Below are 20,303 nucleotides of genomic sequence, written 5' to 3' on the forward strand. Positions count from 1 at the left end.
CCAGGATTTTACTTCCCTTTTGGCTGCCCCTGTTAGTTGGGCCACCAGGATGCTCACTTTTTGCTCTTCTGTGAGGGGGTACACCTGGAAGAGGCTATCCAGCTTTTCTCTAAAGTCATGCAGGGTATGTGACTCCCCTGAGTACTGGGGTAGCCAAGCTGCTCCCGGGATATAGGGCATGGTGAAGGGCATAACTGCAGCAGCGGTAGCGCTGGCGGGGGTTGAGGCAGTGAAGCTCTCCTCCGTATCCGACATCTTCCTCCCCCCTAGTGGACCGTGGCCTACCTTGCGATGATCCTCTTCCGTAGGCCGCGGCTCCGCAGTGGATCGTCAGGGTTGAGGACCTTCCGTCGCGCTCCTGTGACGTCGGCGTCTGCTGGGCTCCTTCCAGGACCTTACGCAACGTCCGGACGTGAGGCGGGGCTTCAGTTCTCGCGCGCTTTCGGAGTCCACGCCCCTCTTCTTCCCGCGCGCGTCCTCAAGATGGCGTCCAATGGCGGGAAAACTCCACGGATGGCGGGAAGAAGGTCGAAGATGGCGCCGGATGGCGGGAAAACTTCGCGGATGGCGGGAATCTTCACCACTGGTAAGTTTGAACAGTCTTTGCTTTTCAGGCACGCAGTACCCGGTGGTTGCGGGCACGAAATCCTGCCGACTACGCCAAAGTTGACGCGCCCCTGGGCCTGTGTCGCGCTGCGATGCGCACGCGGGAGCTTACCCGGAGCCGGATCTCTTGAGGGTTGTAGTCTTGTGGCGGCGACCCGGTCCGTGCCCAGGGAGTCAAACTGAGCGGCGATGTATTCGTAGTAAATAGTTGATGACTACGCCACCCGTTGAGTGCAGCCAGGAAGCTGCTGCTGCAGGGCAGACCGCTGAGGCCGGTGGTAGTATAACCCCCAACGGGAGGGGTATGGCCTCAGGGCAGCCGACGTGGATGATGGGGGTAGCAGGAACCACTCAGAGACGGTACGGTGTAGTTCAGGGTCTTTTACTGGTAACAACGACAGACCCTCCCGGAGTACTTGCTAGCAAACGGGGCCTGGTCAGTCTTTGAGCAGATGGGATCTCCCCTGGCCAGGCGTAGTTGTAGGCCTCCCAAACTGACTGTACTCTTCTGGCTACCTTGCTAGAAGCTGATGTAAGTAGCCCACGTCCCTGAGTGTACCGTGTGGTGCTCACCCGTATGGCCGGTGACTCGGGGCCTTCTAATGGCTTCCGCTCCACGATGGCGGTGCTGGTCCCACGCGTGTGACCGTGCCTTCGGGCTTCTGGGCCAGAGGACCTGAAATCCCCTGCCTGACGGATTCTGCTGCTGGGTAGGAGTTAGTCCCCACAGCCTCGGACGCCGGGTCCGGTAAAGAATCTTCTTAGTCAGGGCGAGCTTTACAGCTGCCAGCCCCTGACTCCTTGTAACTCTGCTGTTTCCTATGCTGCTTCTTGTCTCCACTCTCCTTGTCTGACTCACCCTGCCTCAGCCCCGGGTTTATACAGGGGAAGTTCTTCCCCTCCCAAGACTGGGCAGGAGGTGTGGCATGCACAGGATCCCTGACCAAAGGACCTCCCACCTGCTCTCAGACATAACATTACATTACTGTGGAAAACCAGACCCCTGGGGTGCCACATGTGTACCACACTCAACATGGACCAGAGGAAGCAAAGGAAAGAGTTGTCTCAGGAGATTAGAAAGAAAATTATAGACAAGCATGTTAAAGGTAAATGTTATAAGACCATCTCCAAGCAGCTTGATGTTCCTGTGACTAAAGTTGCACATATTATTCAGAAATTTATGATCCATGGGACTGTAGACCATCTCCCTTCACGTGGCCGCAGGAGGAAAATTGATAACAAATCAAAGAGAAGGATAATACGAATGGTAACAAAAGAGCCCAGGAAAACTTCTAAAGACATTAAAGGCGAACTTCAAGCTCAATGAACATCAGTGTCAGATCGCACCATCTGTCGTTGTTTGATCCAAAGTGGACTTCATGGGAGACAACCAAGCAGAACACCATTGTTGAAAAAAAATCATAAAAAAAGCCACACTGGAATTTGCCAAACTACATGTTGACAAGCCACAAAGCATCTGGGAGAATGTCCTATTGACAGATGAGACAAAAGTGGAAGTTTTTGGCAAGGCACATCAGCTCTATTTTCACAGACAGAAAAATGAAGTATATCAAGAAAAGAACACTGTCCCTACTGTGAAACATGAAGGAGGCTCTGTTATGTTCTGGGGCTGCTTTGCTGCATCTGGCACAGGGTGTCTTGAATCTGTGCAGGGTACAATAAAATCTCAAGACTATCAAGGGATTCTAGAGAGAAATGTGCTGCTCAGTGTCAGAAAGCTTGGTCTCAGTCGCAGGTCATGGGTCTTGCAACAGGATAATGACCTAAAACACACAGCTAAAAACACCTGAGAATGGCAAAGAGGAAAACATTGGACTATTCTGAAGTGACCTTTTATGAGCCCTGACCTAAATCCTATTGAGCATCTTTGGAAAGAGCTGAAACATGCCGTCTGGAAAAGGCAACCTTCAAACACGAGTAGAGATGAGCGTTGTTCTACTCGAACTGTTCGCCAATCTCAAATTCGAGCTGTTTTGGGCGGTGTTCGAGCCGTTCGGCGTACACGAACGATTTGAGAAAAATTCGGCTGTTCGAGGTTATGTTCGATAACTGTTCGTGCACCAAAATCATAACTGGATTTTTTCTCAGTAATGATGAAAATTAATGTTAATACGCAGTTTGAGTGTACAGCGGGGCGGGGGGAGGGGCAGGGGATGGATCTCTGCAGGAATAATGAAGATCTCCATTTTTTTTCCTCTTTCCCGCATTTGCAGTGGGGAGGTGCAATCTGTCAGCCTATCAGCAGCGCACACACGGAGCGAAGTGCTTTTTTTCACACAAGCAAGGGCATGTGTCATTGGCAGTGTATGTCACATGTCCTTGCCCTATAAGACCAAGCCATTTTCCCCGTCGCCACCATTTTCTCACTGCTGCAGCTGCGTGTTAGACGGCACCGCTGTTGCTGTGTGCGCTATACCTTGTTAATTTCAAGCCAATTTTCGCACAAATCTACAGATAGCTTGGGAGTAGGGAATAGTTGTGATTGCAGTCCTTTTAAGGACTAGGTTACAGCATTTCCTGCGACTTGTATCAGGCAGGTCTGTGCTCTTAAATAGATAGGTTGTGGGAGTAAAGACTAATTGTAATTGGAGTCCTTTTCAGGACTAGGTTACATCAGTTCCTATCAGTTTTTGCCAGGCAGGTCTGTGCCAGTGCTGTGCAAGTTTTTTTCACAGCATTTGTCTGAATCTAGCAAAGCTAATCCTTTTTGGCCTATTGCAGAGTGTGTTAGTCAGTGGAGTAGCCTATCTGTGTTGCAAGATATACCACCTGTGTATAGAATACCAATTTTTTTACTGCACCTAGTGAAGTAAAATCTTTTGGGCATAGCATCATTCTATTAGTCCATCTATACTGACCTCCATCAGGTTGCAAATTGAATATAATTTTTTTCTGCATCTAGCTCTGAAAAAATATTTGGCCTTCTAGCAGTGTGTGGGACTTTCTCTATTAGTCCATCTATACTGACCTCCATCAGGTTGCAAACTGAATATATTTTTTTCTGCATCTACCTCTGAAAAAATATTGGGCTTGTAGCTGTGTGTGGGACTTGTTCTATTAATCCATCTATACAGACCTCCATCAGGTTGCAAACTGAATATAATTTTTTTCTGCATCTACCTCTGAAAAAATATTGGGCTTCTAGCTGTGTGTGGGACTTGTTGTATTAGTCCATCTATACTGACCTCCATCAGGTTGCAAACTGAATATATTTTTTTCTGCATCTACCTCTGAAAAAATATTGGGCTTCTAGCTGTGTGTGGGACTTGTTCTATTAATCCATCTATACAGACCTCCATCAGGTTGCAAACTGAATATAATTTTTTTCTGCATCTAGCTCTGAAAAAATATTTGGCCTTCTAGCAGTGTGTGGGACTTTCTCTATTAGTCCATCTATACTGACCTCCATCAGGTTGCAAACTGAATATAATTTTTTTCTGCATCTAGCTCTGAAAAAATATTTGGCCCTCTAGCAGTGTGTGGGACTTTCTCTATTAGTCCATCTATACTGACCTCCATCAGGTTGCAAATTAAAAATAATTTTTATCTGCATCTAGCTCTGAAAAAATATTTGGGCTTCTAGCTGTGTGTGGGACTTGTTTTATTACTCCATCTATACTGACCTCCATCACGTTGCAAATTGAATATAATTTTTTTCTGCATCTAGCTCTGAAAAAATATTGGGCTTCTAGCTGTGTGTGGGACTTGTTCTATTAATCCATCTATACAGACCTCCATCAGGTTGCAAACTGAATATAATTTTTTTCTGCATCTAGCTCTGAAAAAATATTTGGCCTTCTAGCAGTGTGTGGGACTTTCTCTATTAGTCCATCTATACTGACCTCCATCAGGTTGCAAACTGAATATAATTTTTATCTGCATCTAGCTCTGAAAAAATATTTGGCCTTCTAGCAGTGTGTGGGACTTTCTCTATTAGTCCATCTATACTGACCTCCATCAGGTTGCAAACTGAATATAATTTTTTTCTGCATCTAGCTCTAAAAAAATATTTGGCCTTCTAGCAGTGTGTGGGACTTTCTCTATTAGTCCATCTATACTGACCTCCATCAGGTTGCAAATTAAAAATAATTTTTATCTGCATCTAGCTCTGAAAAAATATTTGGGCTTCTAGCTGTGTGTGGGACTTGTTCTATTACTCCATCTATACTGACCTCCATCAGGTTGCAAATTGAATATAATTTTTTTCTGCATCTAGCTCTGAAAAAATATTGGGCTTCTAGCTGTGTGTGGGACTTGTTGTATTAGTCCATCTATACTGACCTCCATCAGGTTGCAAACTGAATATATTTTTTTATGCATCTACCTCTGAAAAAATGTTGGGCTTCTAGCTGTGTGTGGGACTTGTTCTATTAATCCATCTATACAGACCTCCATCAGGTTGCAAACTGAATATAATTTTTTTCTGCATCTACCTCTGAAAAAATATTTGGCCTTCTAGCAGTGTGTGGGACTTGTTCTATTAGTCCACCTATACTGACCTCCATCAGGTTGCAAATTCAAAATAATTTTTTGTCTGCATCTAGCTCTGAAAAAATATTTGGCCTTCTAGCAGTGTGTGGGACTTTCTCTATTAGTCCATCTATACTGACCTCCATCAGGTTGCAAACTGAATATTTTTTTTTCTGCATCTACCTCTGAAAAAATATTTGGGCTTCTAGCTGTGTGTGGGACTTGTTCTATTAGTCCATCTATACTGACCTCCATCAGGTTGCAAATTGAATATAATTTTTTTCTGCATCTAACCCAGCCAATAGTTTTGGCCTAATACCACAGTTTGGCCACTCAGCTCTGCTCGGTTCCCATCCATTATTTTTTTGTGCAAACAACTCCAGAGTTGTGAATTAGTTAACCACCAAAATGAGTGGAAAAAGGCCTGCTGCTGGTGGAAAGGGGAATAGGCGTGTTGGGAAGGGGAAAAAAGGTTGTGCCCGTGGGGTAGGTGTTAAAGCAACAGTAACATCTGCAGAAGAAAGACCATCTTCCAGCCAAACTAAAATGTCTACTTCTTTTAGCGGACAATGTGATAAGATCCCTTTCTTACGGCCACGCCAATCGCTACAAATTCCAGATGAGGCACAAAAACAGCAGGTGCTTCAACGGATATCAAGTGCTCCTTTAAGTGGGCTCTCCTCCACATCAACTTCAACATCACAAATACTCCAGTCCTCAAAGGTGTCACCCCAATCGCACTTGCTTCCTCACAGCTCCCAAATCTCCAGCTGCCCGTCTGAGTATGAGGTAGAACAGATGGTTGAGTCTGCAGAGCTGTTTACTCATACTATAGCCTGGGAATCAGAGGTCGACTCCAGCGCTTCTGTGAATCCAGACGAGGAAATGATCTGCACTGATGCCCAGAATCTTTGAGTCGGATCCAGGACCAGACGCAGAAGGTTCTGACCATAATGTAGACCCTCATTCCCAAACTGTAACTCCTGTTGGTGGAGACAATGAGGAAGACGATGATGAGACTCAAATACCTGATTGGAGCGACAACTTTAGTTTTTTGTCAGGGCAGGAACAGGTTGGCTCTGAGGACGACGGGTGTGATAACGCACAGGGTGATGATGATGAGGTTGGAGATCCCACTTACTGTCAACCCACAGTCAGCCAAGAGATGAGGTCAGCAGAGGAGGTGGAGGAAGATGCTAGTGACGACGAGGTCAGGTTGCGCCTTCCTGGACAGAGACGTAGTACTGGAAGCACGTCAACAACTGCATCCTCAAACACAACTCTGCCTCTCACCACAAGTCGTGGTGGCTCTTCAGGTCGCCTGGGTGCTAAGCCTTGCATAGCCTGGGCATTTTTTCAGATCGATAAAGATGACCCAACTCGTGTTATCTGTAACATTTGTCAGCAAAAGCTAAGTAGAGGCCAAAAAATACATAGTTTGAGTACTTCATGCATGAACCGGCACATGGACATGAAGCATAAGTTGCAGTGGGAAGCTCAGTGTGCTACAATGCGGCCTAGCCGGCCGGGCCAACCACCGTCTGCAATATCTTGTGCATCCGCGGCCTCTTCATCCTCTGTGACTGGGGGGACAGCAGTCACACCTGTTTTGGGGCGCAGACCTGCCACCTCTTTACCCGCAACAGCCAGCGTGATTGGCAGGTCATCATTTTCTTTGGAGGTGGTAACACCAGCTGGTGTTGAGCGCTGTCCGACATCGATAGCACCACCTTTGGATCAAGGCAACCTAACATGTCCGCCTGCATCTTCCTCACAGACCGGCAGTTTGCCGGGGACACCCTTATCAACCCCGTCTAAGCACAATAGCCAGCCCTCGGTCCCTCAGATGTGGACAAGTAAAAGACCATTTCCTCCTAGCCATGACAAAGCTAAGAGGTTGAATTTCACCATCTGCAAGCTCTTGGCTACAGAAATGCTGCCTTTCCGCCTGGTGGACACAGAGGATTTTCGAGACCTTATGTCCGTCGCAGTGCCCCAGTACCAGATGCCCAGTCGGCACTACTTCTCAAAGAAAGGTGTGCCTGCGCTCCACCAGCATGTCGCACACAACATCACCGCTTCTTTGAGAAACTCTGTGTGTGACAGGGTGCATTTCACCACAGACACTTGGACGAGTAGGCATGGACAGGGGCGTTACATGTCGCTGATTGGGCACTGGGTAACTATGGTGACAGCAGGACAAGGGGCTGCTGTCCAAGTCTTGCCGTCCCCACGAGTTGTGCGTCAATCCTCTTTATGTCAAAGTTCCTCCACTGCTTCTGCCTCCTCAACCTCCTCTCGGTCTTCCACCTGCACCCAAAGCCTGTCTGGTCATGCCACAAGCTTTCTAACTGCGCAGAAGGGATCCTGCACACCTCCTTACTATGCTGGCAGTAGGGCTCAACGTCATCAGGCGGTTTTTACTTTGAAATGTCTGGGGAATGTGAGTCACACAGCTGAGGAGTTGTGGTCAGCTCTGGAGAACCAATTTCATGAATGGTTGTCTCCAATGGACCTGAAACCAGGGAAGGCCGTGTGCGACAATGCTGCAAACCTGGGTGCGGCCCTTCGCCGGGGCAATGTCACACACGTGCCTTGTATGGCTCACGTGTTGAACCTGGTTGTCCAGCAATTTTTAGCCCACTATCCCAGACTAGATGGCCTTCTGCAGAGGGCACGGTCGCTGTGTGCTCACTTCCGCAGTTCGCATCCAGCAGCTCAGCGACTTACATCTCTACAGAAGTCGTTGGGCCTGCCACTTCACCGGCTAAAATGCGATGTGCCTACCCGGTGGAATTCAAATCTGCACATGTTGCAGCAAATGTGGCAGCACCGACAAGCCCTGGTGCAATACGTTCTGACGTATAGCCTGGGCCAACGAGATCCAGACGTGGGGCAAATCACGCTGGAGGAGTGGTCTCAGATCAGGGACCTATGCACCCTTCTGCACAGTTTTGAAATGGCGACGAAGATGTTTAGTGCTGACGATGCCATTATCAGCATGACTATTCCGGTGATTTACATGCTGGAGCACATGTTAAACAGAATTCGGAGTCAGGTGGTGGCACAAGAGGAGGTGGAGGAAGTAGAGGAGGAGGAGTTGTATGCGGAAGGGCTAACATCTGCAAGGTCCAGACGGTCGGCAGCACCAAGGCGGCAGGCATGTGAGGGTGGGGGAGATGGTTTTACCAGGGCGCATGGTAGCAGCCAAACTAGTGAGGAAGGTGCAGGAGTCCAGGAAGAAGTGGAGGACGAACTGATGGAAGACTCATCAGATGAGGGAGACCTTGATCACATTTCTGTTGTGCGAGGTTGGGGGGAGAGGACAGAGGAAGGAAGCATGATTGTTACCTCGCCACCAACACAACAGGGACTTGGTGCTCCTGGATGCGCAACACACATGAGTGCCTTCTTGCTGCACTACCTGCAACATGACCCTCGAATTGGGAGAATTAGAAATAATCCTGACTACTGGGTTGCCACACTGTTAGATCCCCGGTACAAAAGTAAATTTGCAGAAATTATTCCTGCCATAGAAAGGGATGCACGCATGCAGGAGTATCAGCAGAGACTGTTGCAGAATCTTACATGTGCTTTTCCACAAAACACCAGTGGTGCACGTAGTGAATCTCACAGTTCCAACTTGCCAACCGTGGGACCGTCAAGTGTTCAGCACTCAAACCATAACAGAACCACAGTATCTGCTGGTAACATCAATTTTGCGCAATCATTTCACCACTTTTTTAGCCCATCCTTTGCAAGGCCACAGGAGACAAGAAGTCTGACACATAGTCAACGCCTAGAGACGATGGTACAGGAGTATCTCCAAGTAAACATTGAAGCCATGACTGTGTCACTGGACCCTTGCTCTTTTTGGCCTTCCAATCTGGATAAATGGCCGGAGCTAGCCACTTACGCCTTGGAGATCTTGTCATGCCCCGCAGCCAGCGTTCTGTCTGAACGTGTGTTCAGCGCTGCTGGTGGTGTGCTGACAGATAAGCGCACGCGGCTCTCCACTGATAATGTAGACAGACTCACATTCATAAAGATGAACAAATCATGGATCCGAAACGACTTTTCTACCCCTGTGTCATCCTGGGGAGAGTAAAAGATGGATGATTGGTTAAAATCACCCTACCAACCGTTTTAAGCTTTCAAATTACTAATCATGTTTATCTGTATCTTGGCTGGAAAATAATTTGGGCTTTGTAGCGGTGTGCAGCACTGATTCTATTAGGCCATCTATAATAAGCTCCACCAGATTTAAAATTAATAATAATTTTTAGCTGCATCTAGCCCGGAAAATAATTTTGGGGCTCCGAGATGCGCAAGACACATAAGTGCCTTCTTGCTGCACTACCTGCAACATGACCCTCATATTGTCAGAATTCGAAGTAATCATGACTACTGGGTTGCCACACTCTTAGATCCGCCAAACTTTTCGATCAACCTTTTCATTTTAATAAAGACCAAAAAAATGGTCATTTTTGAAATTATAAGCATTAGCAGGTTATTAGAAACTGAAATCAAACAGTTTTCAACTCAAAACTTTATTCTAGGTGATGTTACATTTTCACATAGGACCCCTTGTTCGAAAGGAGCTTCTGAACTCTCTCGTCCATTGAATTTGTCAGGTTTTGGATGGTTTCTGCTTCAATTGTTTTGCATGGGGACAGAATACCCTCCCAGAGCTGTTGCTTAGATGTGAACTGCCTCCCGCCATCATAGACACTCCTTTTGATGATGCTCCAGAGGTTCTGAATGGGGTAGAGGTCAGGGGAGCATGGGGGTCACACCATAAGTTTGTCCCCTTTTATGCCCATATCAGCCAGAGATGCAGATGTTTTATGTGCAGCATGAGATGGTGCATTATCATGCAAAAAAATGATCTTGCTGTGAAATACACGGTTCTTCTTCTTGAACCATGGCAGGAAGTGCTGTTTGAGAAAATCCACATACATTATGGAGTTCATCTTTAGCGCCTTCAGGGATCCTAAAGGGGCCGACAATCTCTCTCCCCATGATTCCAGCCCAAAACATTACTCCACCTCCTCCTTGTTGGCGCTGTAGCCGTGTTTGCGTGGGGTGTCCATCAACCAGCCATCCTCCACTCCATCCATCTGGACCATCGAGCGCTGCACGGCACTCATCCGTGAACAAAACAGTTTTGAAATCAGTCTTCATGTAATGTTTGGCCCACTGGAGCCGTTTCTGCTTGTGTGAAGTGGATAGAGGAGGTCGACAGGATGGCGTATGCACAGCTGCAAACCTCTGAAGGACCCTGCATCTTGTTGTTCGGGGGACGTTGGAGGCACCAGCAGCTTCAAAAACTTATCTGCTGCTATGACAAGGCTTTTTTGCCGCTGCTCTTTTAACCTGACGTAATTGCCTGTAGGAAAAAGTCCTCAATTTGCCCTTATCAGCACGCACACGTGTGTACTGTGAATCAGCTACATACTTCTTGATTGCCAAGACACTTCATCCTGATCATCGCACAATGTTGATTGTAGTCATGCCTTAACCTAAACACTCCACAATTTGTTGCTTCTCAGCAGCCGACACATCCTTTTTCTTTCCCATTTTGGCAGAAAATGTAGGCTGCTTAATAATGTGAGACAGCCTTCTTAAGTAGTCTTGCCTTTCATTGGACACACCTGCCAAACTAATTAGCACAGGTGTCTGCAATTGCTTACAGTGATATAAAGAGCCCTGACACACATCACCATCAATGAGTTTAACTGACAAACAAACAAATTCTTCCCTTATCACTCCTAAACACTTTTTGCATAATAATTTGGAACACAGTGTACATGTGCTTTTCCACAAAACACCAGTGGTTCACGTAGTGAATCTTACAGTTCTAACTTGCCAACCGTGGTCTGTATGGAGTTGTTCAATAAAGGGCCCAAAATTAAGATAACATAGATGGGAGAGGTCTCTATGAATAGGAATTCCTAAGTATTTGATACCCTGTGAGGGCCAGGCAAAGGGAAAGTTGGACTGGATGGAATCTTATATGGATTTGGGGAGGGAGACATCGAGGGCCTCAGACTTCGCTGCATTGATTTTAAAATTTGACCATGTAACAAAGTGATCTATTTCAGCCATAACAGCATGGATGGATATATGTGATTGAGTGATATATACTAGGACATCATCAGCAAATAGAGAGCACTTGTACTCGGTGCCTCCCACCTCAGTCCACCTAATATTGGGGTTATGGCGAATTGGTGAGAGCAGGTGCTCCGTCACTAGGATGTATAAGAGAGGGGACAGAGAACATCCCTGCCTTGTCCCATTGGTGATTGTGAAAGGTGATGAAAATGTTCTGACGCGCCCCCTGGGCCTTGGGACACCCGGAGCCGGACCCTTTTTGGTGGATGCTGGTGGTTGTAGTCTCGGTTCCGTGGCTCAGGGCGGTCAAACCAGTGGCGGAACTATTTATGTGGTTTTGATGTTTAAATGTCCGACTACGCCACCCGTGGATTGCGGTCAGAGTGAACCGCCGCTCCAGGGCAGACCGCTGAGGCTGGTGTTGTGGGTGCAGCAGAGCGTAGCATAACTCCCCACGGGAGGAGTATAGCCTCAGGGCAGTGTATGCGGAGGATGGGGGTGATGGTGCAGGGCAGCAGCAGTAACGACACGGAGTCAGTGATGCAGTCCAGGGCCTTTACTCACAGTTCTTATTATCCAGACCACGTCTGCAGGTAACGGCTGCCCACGTCGTACTGTGCTCACCAGGTGAGGGGCTCAGACAACTCCCAGATAACTTTGGAGCGCTTCACAGGACCCCCTTTGTGTGTCCTTTGTCTGGCCTTTCTTACCAACCCTTCTGTCCGGCTGCCTCGTGCCTCCTCTTGGTAAACTTGGCGCCAGTTTCCCTGACCCTATGTGGTGCCTTCCTAGCGGGTGTAGCGAGGGGCTGCGCCACATAAAATGTCACAGCCTCCGGTTTCTAGCTGAGGGTCGTTTCCTGCCTCCACTAGTTTCGGGGACCGGTCTCCCCCTTTGGCCTGACCCCTCCACGCAGGTGGATTCGGGCGTGCGGTGGCGACTCGCCCGTCCGCACCCCTGGGATCCCTTCATTCCTCGTTCCTGGAGCCTTCTCCGCTCCTCTTCCTTCCTTCTCCCTCTTCCAGGCCTGGGCCTCTGTTACTAGGCCCGCCTCCGGAGCAGAGCTCATGCAGAGCCCCTGCTCCCTGCCACTTCTGCTCAGACTTCTCTGCACTGAACTAAGATGGTGCCCACCTTTTATACTCCCTTCTCAATGCACCCAGGAACTGCTTCCTCCCTGCTCCTGCACTACAGGGTTCCCCTTTCTCAGTGTTCCCTCCCCCCACTCCAGCCAGGGACAGGGACTGTCGTGCCCATCTCAGGGGCATATTGGTCGCCCTGCCCCACGGCAATGTGGTGTAATGCATGCAGGTGTCGGGTCCTGATCCACACTCCATCCTTACCTGAGAGTGAGATATCACACCTCTGGGTGAGGTGCAATACCTCTGTAGCAACCGAGCCTTCAGGGTAATACAGTTCCATTTATCTTCAGCCTAGGTGACGTATTGCGATACAGGGCCGTGATTTTGGCTATAAAAGGGTCCCCTAGACCCCTACCCCAAGATTTTTAAGAGAATCATATATGGCGTGCCAGGAGACTCTATGGAATGCTTTCTCAGCATCCAACGAGAGTATCTAATTACAAATTTTTAACTGCATCTAGCCCAGGAAATACTTTGTGCCTAGTAGCAGTGTCTGCTAGTCAGCGGATTATCCCAGCTGTTAAGCAAGCTACACCACCTGTAGTTTTGACACTTAATTTTTTCAAAGGAAATGCTTCGGGACCACGGGATACTCAGTGAAGAGCATCAGGAGGCACCCCAAGGCATAGGGGCTGGGACTGGCAGTAGGATGCCTTGCGGTGGACAGCCGAGCTCGATCCTTATAAAAGCTTTTTAACTGCAGCAGCTTTAGTGGACGCTACTGGAGCTGGAATTACGCGGCTGCTGGCATGAGACTTGCCCTCCAATAGATCCTTGTAAATGGATTTAAAGTGTATTCATTCAAATTAGAGAGACAATTTAAATTAAAAAGCTTAGAGCTGCCTCCACCACAGGGGGGCTCACTCGACCCACCAGCGGACAGGCACCAGTATTGGGAGAGGGGGGGCTGGCCGTCAGGGTTCACCGCGGCTCTGGCACAAACCCGGCGACACGGAGGTGGCACGGGCAGGAGCGGACTGAACGTGTAGGCTTCTCACTTTTTGGATTTTAGAAGGGCATGACATGCCTATATCTGTGTCTCCCCCTCCTTTTACTCCTCCACCTCTTTTCTTTTCGCATGACTATATGTACTTGTCACTTTTCCATGTGTTAGTTGTGTCTTCTGAGCAGTTTGTCAGCTTTTGGACACCTTTGAAGGTGTTTTCTATGTGTTTCTATGTGTTTTTGTTTGCCTGCCATTGGTTTTAACGGTGTTCGAAGGTGTTCGACGAACAGTTCGACGAACAGTTCGGCGAACACACGGGTGTTCGACGAACCGAACCGAACTCGAACACTACGGGGGTGGCTCAACACTAAACACGAGACAACTGGAGCAGTTTGCTCATGAGGAGTGGGCCAAAATACCTGTCGAGAGGTGCAGAAGTCTAATTGACAGTTACAGGAATCGTTTGATTGCAGTGATTGCCTCAAAAGGTTGTTCAACAAAATATTAAGTTAAGGTTACCATCATTTCTGTCCAGGCCTATTTCATGAGTTTAATTTTTTTTTAATTCTGTGGAAGTAGGGTTGAAAAGCAATGTCTGACTTTCATTTGTTCATTTTCATAGATTTTTAATTTATTATTACTTTTGTCAAATTCAAGTTATTTCTGTAAACATTGTGGGTTTTTCTTTCATTAAACAAGGGGTACCAACAATTTTGACCACTTGTGTATGACCTACGAGACACAGTTGGCTGGTCGCCATGGTTGAAACTGACTTCTAGATTCCACTTTGGAAATTCCTGGATACCAAATGGCTCCACATACTTTTTGCTTGACACAATGTGACCAAAGTCTGATTACTATGATACACTGCGAAAGAATCAACCAAGACAGCACATGTCACCTGTAGCATCTCGCTCTACTGCAATTTTTAGGATTGAGGTACTAATTTGGCTCCAAGGCTTAGGCGTCTTTAGTTATTCTAATTAGTAACTCACTGGGTAACAACGCTGGTAGGAATCTAGACTGTTGTTCTGCCTGAATGGAATTTGTCAGCAGAATTTCATACCCCAAAGTATTCATATGCACATATAACTCTTTCAAAGACAAGTCCAGCCTTTACACAAGAGTGGCCATTACATGGCCAGTCTGTTCCTCTCTTACTAAGAAATCAGTGTATAAATTTATATGCAAACAAACCTGCAGATTTGGAGCCTCTGTCACTCCAGCTCTATTCTCCGCCCAGCACTACCTCCTCCTGCTTCTTTGGGTGAAGTCACACAGCATATAGGCTGTCAGTCATACAGCAGGCGGTGGAGCTGGGCAGGGAGTAGTGCCGGCATGACAGAGGCTTCAGATCTATACACTGATTTGCATATCATTTAATGCTGATATCTCAGTAATGGTGTAACGAACTGGTCATGTAGAGGTATTGCTGGACTTGTCTCTGAAAGAGTTACATGCACATATACATGTAGCGCCGGCGTCCCTGCCCTCTGCTAGGCAGGGACGCTGTTCCCCTCACCCCTCTGCTCCGAGCCCGGCGTCCTCCTCCCGCTCTGCTGGCAGCGCGCGCTCCTTCCCGGCCACTGTGCTTAGGGCGCGCGCGCGCTCCCTCCCTCTTAAAGGGGCCGCGCGCGCCGTCCTAAGGAGTCCCCGGCCAATGGCCGGAGGACTTCACCATATATAAGGCACCTCCTCCAAAATGGAGGTGCCCGAGCAATGTTGTTGCACTGTTCACTACTCTGCTTCAGCCCTCAGGTCCCGTTGCCAGTTACCTGCCAGATTCCTGCCAGTTTGCTGTCTGATTCCTGCCAGATATTCCGCTTACCTGCCTGCTAGCCTGAGGTCCGACGGTCTGCCTACCGACTCCTGTCAGTCTGTCTAAGGACCAGCTTGCCCGCTCACCTGGGAGCGCACCTCTGCTACCTGCCTGCTAGCCTGAGGTAAGACGGTCCGCCCTCCAACTCCTGTCAGTCTGTCTATGGACCAGCTTGCCCGCTCACCTGGGAGCGCACATCTGCTACCTGCCTGCTAGCCTACCTGGAGGCTCCGCCGTCACGTGCTGTGACCATCCGCCTGTCCAGAGACTCCTGCCCGCTCACCTGGGAGCGCTCATCTGCTGCCTGTCTGCTAGTCTTCCTGGAGGCTCCGCCGTCACGTGCTGTGACCACCCGCCTGTCCAGAGACTCCTGCCCGCTCACCTGGAGCGCTCATCTGCTGCCTGTCTGTTGGTCTACCTGGAGGCTCCGCCGTCACATGCTGTGACCACCTGCTTATCCAGTGACTCTCACCTGCTCACCTGGGAGCTCACGTCTATCATCTGCCTGCTAGCCTACCTGGAGGCTCAGCCGTCACAGGTCGTACCAACCCTTTACCCAGAGACTGCCCCGGTCACTTGCCGTGACTTCCTGTCCGTTCATCCAGAGACTGCCCCGATCACTTGCCGTGACCTCCTGCCCGTTCATCCAGAGACTGCCCCGGTCACTTGCCGTGATCTCCTGTCCGTTCACCCAGAGACTGTCCCGGTCACCTGCTGTGACTGCCTGCCCGTCTTCCCTGGTCGCCACCCGCTCCCTTACAAGGACCGCCCCCTTGTATAGTAGCTCAGAGGTTCCGCCTCCCAGACCCGTTACAGTTTGCTCGGGCCATGGAACCCGGTGGCACCCAAGCTCCCTCACTCTCAGACCTGTGTCATGAACTGTCCCGTCAGAGGTCCCAACAGGAGTCCATCCTGGGTCACCTGCGGAATGTCAATTCTCGCCTGGACACTCTGACTGCTCCACCAGCAACCACCGCCCGTGCCATGACTCGCAATCCGGCAGCTCCGCTGCCCACCAATACTATGGTATCCTACCCCGGACCCCGGCTTTCTGAACCTCCTCGCTTCGAAGGCGACTCCGCTCAGGCTCGGGGCTTTATAAATCAGTGCACCCTGCACTTTGAACTCCTGTCCCACCAGTTTAACTCCGACCGGGCCAAAATTGCCTTCATCATCTCCCATCTCACCGGGGAGGCCCTGGCCTGGCTAAATCCTCTATGGGAGAGAGGAGACCCCCTGGTGTCCGACTTGCCTGCCTTTCTCACGGCTTTCCGGAAAGTCTTCGACGAACCCGGACGGAAGACCTCATCCGCATCATCTCTGCTACGCCTCCGTCAGGGAAGTCTCACCGTGGGCCAATATGCCATACGGTTCCGTACCCTTGCCTCGGAGCTGGCCTGGGATAACGACGCTCTGGTGTCTGTCTTCTGGGAGGGTCTGTCCGGCCGTATTAAAGATGAACTCGCCGGTCGAGACATTCCTACCACTCTCGATGACCTAATAACTCTTGCCACCCGGATTGACCTACGGTTCCAGGAGCGTGCCAAAGAAGTCACCCGTGAGAGGAGGTTTCCACGTCTAGCTCCTACTTTTCAGAAACCCGTCACTCCCTCCGTTTCTCCCCAGGTACACTCTCCTGAGCCTATGCAGGTCGACCAGACCAAGATGGTCAAAACCCGGCAGGACTTACGCCGTGCCGAGGGGAGCTGCTTCTACTGTGGCAGTAAGGAGCACCGGATCCGTACCTGCCCGGAGAGGTCGGGAAACGCCTGTGTCTAGGTTCGCTCAGAGAGGTCGACCTAGACAAGAATAAATCCTCTCCATCTCTGCTGCTGTCAGTCTCAATTATCTGCGGGGAGAATCGTTATTTCGAACTAGCCCAACTTGACTCTGGAGCGGCCGGGAATCTTATTTCACAGGCCCTGGTAGAAAAATACCGCATTCCCACCAAACCTCTGGCTATACCATTATCTGTCGCTGCTGTGGATGGGGGCCTCTTACCACGTCCCATCCAACTCATCACCGAATCCATAACTCTGCAGGTGGGAATGCTGCATTCTGAGAGCATCTCTTTTCATGTTCTGCCTGGACTCTCACGCCCTTTTACTAGGTCTACCTTGGCTCCAGAGACATGCACCCGTGCTTGACTGGCAGACCGGAGAAATCCTTCGCTGGGGACAGGACTGTCATAAGACTTGTTTGGTTCCTGTTCATCCCGCCCGTCCTTCTCCTACCCCAACTAATCTACCTGGACTTCCGATTCCCTATTGGTCATTTGCTGATGTCTTTAATAAAAAGGAGGCAGAGACATTACCCCCTCATAGACCATACGACTGTCCTATCGACCTGTTACCCGGTACTACGCCTCCCCGTGGGCGTATTTACCCATTGTCCGCTGCTGAGACCCGGTCGATGTCCGAATAAATTGAGGAGAATTTGGCCAGGGGATTCATCCGGAAATCTACCTCCCCGGCGGGAGCAGGCTTCTTTTTCGTAAAAAAGAAGGACGGCTCTCTCCGTCCCTGTATAGACTATAGAGGCCTTAACCAGATCACGGTGAAGAATAAGTACCCCCTTCCGCTCATTCCAGAATTATTTGATCGTCTGAGGGGGGCTAGAATCTTCACCAAACTGGACCTCCGTGGGGCGTACAACCTGGTCCGTATCCGTCAAGGGGATGAATGGAAGACTGCATTCAACACCCGGGACGGCCACTATGAATATCTGGTAATGCCCTTTGGTCTCTGTAACGCTCCTGCCGTCTTTCAAGAGTTGGTCAATGACATCTTCCGGGACCTTCTCTACTCCTGCGTAGTGGTGTACCTGGACGACATCTTGGTCTTCTCTCCGGATCTCCAGACTCACCGGAGGGATGTTCGTCAGGTCCTGCTCAGGCTCAGGCAGAATCACCTCTTCGCTAAATATGAGAAGTGCCTCTTTGAGCAGACCTCGCTTCCGTTTTTGGGCTACATTATTTCTCAGACCGGCCTACGAATGGATCCAGAGAAACTGTCTGCCATCGAGAAATGGCCCCGACCGGAGGGGTTAAAGGCCATTCAGCGGTTCCTGGGCTTCGCCAACTACTACCGCCTCTTCCCGTACTGCCCCAATTTCCGCGCTCACCCGTAAGGGCACTAATCCCAGAGAGTGGCCGCCCGAAGCAGAGGAGGCCTTTCTTTCCTTAAAACAGGCCTTCTCTTCCGCCCCAGTGCTGCATCGCCCAGATGGCAACAAGCAGTTCTTCCTGGAGGTTGACGCCTCCTCCTCTGGAGCCGGAGCGGTACTTACCCAAAAATCATCTTCTGGGAGAATGCTAACTTGTGGCTTCTTCTCTAAACTCTTCTCCTCTTATGAGCGCAACTATTCCATAGGAGATCGAGAGTTATTGGCCATCAAGCTGGCATTGGAGGAGTGGCGTTACCTGCTCAAAGGGGCTCTTCACCCGGTAATAATTTACACTGACCACAAGAACTTGGCTTACCTCCAGCATGCCCAGAGACTTAACCTGCGCCAAGCTCGGTGGTCCTTGTTTTTTGCTCGCTTTGATTTTATTCTTCATTTTCGCCCGGCTGACAAAAACATCAAGGCGGACGCCTTGTCCCGATCCTTTCTGGTGTCTGATCTCGAGGAGGAACCGAAACACATCATCGATCCCGCCAGAGTAATGCAGGTGGCTCCCGTGAGTCTAAATCGTCTCCCTCCCGGTAAGACGTTCGTATCAGTACCTGATCGGGAGAAGATCCTACACTTGGGTCACTCGTCTAAACTAGCTGGCCACGCCGGTCAGAAAAAGACCCTCCAGCTTATTACCCGGCACTACTGGTGGCCTACCCTGCACAAGGACGTAATAGACTTTGTTTCTGCCTGTGTGTCCTGCGCCCGCAACAAGGTTCCGAGACATCTGCCAGCCGGTCGCCTCCTTCCGCTCCCAGTACCTGCTGCCCCCTGGCAGCATATAGCAATGGACTTTATAACTGATCTCCCCGTCTCTGCCGGTTGTACGGTCATTTGGGTGGTCGCTGACCGCTTTTCCAAGATGGCTCATTTCGTTCCCCTGCCAGGCCTCCCGTCTGCACCCGAGCTGGCTAAAGACTTTATCCGCCACATCTTCCGTCTTCATGGACTGCCCCTCCACATAGTGTCGGATCGTGGGGTACAGTTCACCTCACGCTTCTGGAGAGCCACTTGTAAATTGCTAGACGTCACCCTGGACTTCTCCTCCGCTTACCACCCACAGTCTAATGGTCAAGTGGAGCGGATCAATCAGAACCTGACCAGTTACCTCCGGCACTTCGTTAATGCCCACCATTCAGACTGGGTGGATCTCCTGCCATGGGCCGAATTTTCTTACAACAATCACGAGAGCGAATCTTCCTCCAAATCCCCGTTTTTTGTTGTCTTCGGTCAGCATCCTCGGATCCCATTTCCCGTCTCCACCTCGGTGGACAATCCGGCTGCGGAATCTCTTGTTAACAAATTTTCCTCCATATGGGAGAGCACCCGGTCCGCACTCCTTCTGTCATCCGAGCGTATGAAAAGACATGCTGACAAAAAACGTCTGGATCCTCCTCAATTCCGTCCAGGGGATAAGGTCTGGCTCTCGTCCAAGTATGTCCGGCTCAAGGTTCCTTCCTATAAGTTAGGGCCTCGGTTCATCGGTCCTCTGGAGGTCATCAGTCAGATCAACCCGGTGGCCTATAAATTGAAACTCCCGGCCAACTTGCGGATCCCTAACTCCTTCCATGTATCTCTCCTCAAACCTGTGGTACTTAACTCTTTTTCCAAGTCTACAGGTACGCCTCCTGCTCCGGTTTCCGCTGAAAACGAATTTGAGGTAGAGAACATTCTGGCCACCAAAAGGGTAAGAGGGAAGACCTTTTTTCTAGTAGATTGGAAGGGGTTTGGTCCTGAAGAGAGAACGTGGGAGCCCCGGGAGAACATCCATGCCCCTCTCATCCTAGCTAAATTTCTCTCTGGCCTAAAAAAGGGGGGGCCTAAAGGGGGGGGTACTGTAGCACCGGCGTCCCTGCCCTCTGCTAGGCAGGGACGCTGTTCCCCTCACCCCTCTGCTCCGAGCCCGGCGTCCTCCTCCCGCTCTGCTGGCAGCGCGCGCTCCTTCCCGGCCACTGTGCTTAGGGCGCGCGCGCTCCCTCCCTCTTAAAGGGGCCGCGCGCGCCGTCCTAAG

General features: G+C 49.8%; 1 protein-coding gene across 2 annotated transcripts in view; it reads left to right on the forward strand.

Moving 5' to 3' along the window:
* The window catches only part of VTN (vitronectin), a 78,428-nt gene that overhangs the window by 13,298 nt on the left and 44,827 nt on the right, over nucleotides 1-20,303 (forward strand). The gene's annotated exons all lie outside the window — the stretch shown is intronic.

This window comes from Phyllobates terribilis, unplaced genomic scaffold (assembly GCF_046119375.1).
Source record: "Phyllobates terribilis strain yellow unplaced genomic scaffold, ASM4611937v1 Scaffold_2__4_contigs__length_985480577, whole genome shotgun sequence".
In the NCBI taxonomy this organism is placed as follows: Eukaryota; Metazoa; Chordata; class Amphibia; order Anura; family Dendrobatidae; genus Phyllobates; species Phyllobates terribilis.